Genomic DNA, 3189 nt, shown 5'->3' with positions numbered 1-3189 from the left:
ATATCATAAGCATAATCACTCTCATCATTAATAGTATGGATAGAACCAATAGTATAACAATTATCATCATCACAATGAGTAATGGGAGCAACCTTATTTGGGATGGATACATTTTTCCTTTGCTTCTCCGTCTTTTCTTTTTCTTCTTCACATCATGTGTGGGTTTTATCCTCTTTTCAGAGCTCCTTATTAATGAGATTGGTTGAATAGGAGGCTCCTCCTCGTTACCTGATTCATCATAAGAAATAATAGGAGAATATTGGGAAGTCTCTTCCCTTTCATTAGTATTCTCTTCATCTTCTATTTGTTTTCTTTTCTTTATGTAATTGGCAATATAAGGATTTTCAATGCAATTCACCGCACAATACATAAAAAATTCTTCTAGATCAAAATCAAGAAATTTATCAAGATTAAATTTTGTAATACCCTCAGTTATACATTTCATTTCTTCATACCCCAAGAGAAGACTAAGCTCTTTATGATGATCAAGGGTAATCAAGTTATCACAATTTTTGGACATAATTTGATCATGAAACAAATAGCATTGGAGCTTTAAATGACCATGTTCGTTGCAAAGTTCACAAGGATGCCGATAAATATTGAATCTTTCAGCACAATCATCTAGCCTTTCTTGCAACCATTTAGTTTCCAAATACTTATGCCTCTTGCAAAATCTATCTTCCCTACTTAGTGTGTGCTTGCAAGCTCTATGTATTCCACAAAAGTTGACATGCTTATAAGAGACATTTTCATCATGACTAGTGCAATCATCATTAGTACTATGGATATTCAAGGAGTTCATACTAACAACATTGCAATCATGCTCATCACTCAAAGATTTAGTGCCAAACATTTTATAGACTTCTTCTTCTAGCACTTGAGCACAATTTTCCTTTCCATCATTCTCATGAAAAATATTAAAAAGATGAAGCGTGTGAGGCAAACTCAATTCCATTTTTTGTAGTTTTATTTTATAAACTAAACTAGTGATAAAACAAGAAACAAAAAGATTCGACTGCAAGATCTAAAGATATATGTCGGGGGTTGGGTGCGACATATGCCAAAGGATGGCTTATCATGGTGGGGGCGAGTAGAACGTCGCCGGTGCCTGGAAACGGGATGAGGCAAAGACATGCACGCCGGTGAATCTTACCCAGCTTCAGGGCTCTCCGGGGAGATAATACCCCTACTGCTGCTCTACGGGGTTTCCGCATGATCACTATGGCAAAGTGTTTACACGATTGCTCCTTGAGCTGTTTCCTAGAGGTAGGAGAAGGCAAGGCTAGCTCTCTCCTTCCTATATGATCTGGTATAGTGCTAATGGATTCCAACCCTTTGCATGGGTGCCCTGGGGGGTTTATATAGGCCTACCCCCAGGGGTACAATGGTAATCTGGCTGGACGCGGGCCCAGCCGTCAGCGCCTCCGGCCTCCGTCTTCTCCGCCGACTGCTGGGGCCCGCCGACTGGTGGGCCCCGCCGACTGGCTCGGTACGGAGCCGACAGGCCGCGTCCGCCACAGGCGGGCCTTGCCGGCTACTGATTAGTGTAGACGCGCTTCTAATGACGCGGGCTTGGTCATGGAGTCGTGGCAACAGCCCCGCCGCCTAGCAGGCGATCACTATTGCCACTCTCTGTCACATCTGGTTAATGGCGCGTGGGCCCCGGGGGAGGGGCTGGCCGACTCTCGGGGGCCGAGTCCCAACGGGTCCGACTGGTGGCGCACCTGCCGTCTTCTGGGGTCCCATTGGCTGGTGGGACCCACCGCCCCAGGGTCGTATAGACAAGTCGTCGTGGGCACGGGATTCGGTCCACCGGTGCTGATGTCAGGGCCGGCATGGCAACAGTCCTACGCCGCATGGAGATCTCCACGGGTACGGCGTACTGTGGCCATGCCTGCCCTTGGAAAGGGGTGGGAGCAGGCTTCACTGTAGCCACTCCCCTGTCATATCCCTGTTGATGAGGACATGGGGTTTGTTGGAGTCGCGGTCCGACTCCCCAAGGTCGGCTTCTCGGGAAGTCGTCAGTCAGGAGTCGGCTTATCCTGAAGTCGTTCCTGGGAATCGGCCGCAAGTGGCTAGTCGGTTGCCTTGCCGCCGACTTCTCAAAAGGCGGCTCTGTGTCCTGGGGTCTTGAGGGGCGCAGCTTGCCCTGATGTCTTGAAAGGTTCTGGGGCTCGGGTTAGCCTACCCGTGGCCCATTACTCTGATAGTAGTCCCCGAAGCTGATGAGGCGCCGCGGACGATCGGCCGAGGAGCCTCAGCAGTTTTCTCTTTCCGGGTGCCCGAGACATGGATCTTGCTTGACTTCTGTCGGGCCGACTAGAAGGAGTCGGACCCGCCCAACTCCGACATGTTTTGAATGTCGCGGCGGGATCCAAGTAGCGTGCTGGTTAAGCTTCCAGGCCGCCGCCCGTTCCGGGCCTGTCACGTGGCAACACGCGGCCGGGCCAGTCTGCCAGCCTGCGCGCGTGACGGGACAGGCTCGTAGGAGGGGCCCGCCATTACCGCGCCTCAGCGCTCGAGCGGATCCGGAGTGGCCCGAGCGGACGGTTGGGATTCCCGTCGAGTTACTGCGCGCAGTAACTTTTGTCGTGGAAACGTGGGGGTCGTGGGGTCGTGGGCACAGCAAATCGCACGTCCGCCCCCTTGGCTTCGCAGCCCATGAGGCTATAAGTAGGGGGAGGAGGGGGCGCGGCAGAGCACGCACGCCCCTCCTCCACGCTACTCCTTGCTCTTCTTCTTCTTCCTCGCACCGCCGCGCGCCCAAGCTTTGCCGAACGCCGCGGCGATCCGCTTACGATGAGTTCTTCTTCTGCCGCCGCGCCTCCCTCGGTGCATTCCGGCACCTGGGATGGCTCAGAAGTTCATGATGACCACATCGAGTTCCTCCGCAAGACTCGTCGGCTCCTCGGTGAAGATTACGTGCGGGTACGCCTTGCACCGAGGGGGGAGATCTCTCCGGCGCCGGAGGAGGGCGAGTGGGTTGTCTTCCGTTCACACTGCCTGCGCGGATTGGGGCTGCCGGCGAGTAGCTTCTTCCGCTCCTTTCTGGAGTTCTACGGCCTCCAGCCGCACCACCTCACGCCCAACATGGTGGTGCTGTTGTCCGCCTTCATGGCCTTGTGCGAAGGCTTCCTCGGAATCCTCCCCACCCTCGAGCTCTGGGGGGGAGTTCTTCTACTGCAAGCT

The sequence above is a fragment of the Triticum urartu genome, chromosome 2 (genome assembly GCF_003073215.2).
Source record: "Triticum urartu cultivar G1812 chromosome 2, Tu2.1, whole genome shotgun sequence".
Classification (NCBI taxonomy): domain Eukaryota; kingdom Viridiplantae; phylum Streptophyta; class Magnoliopsida; order Poales; family Poaceae; genus Triticum; species Triticum urartu.
Note: the sequence above shows the minus strand (reverse complement) of the source record.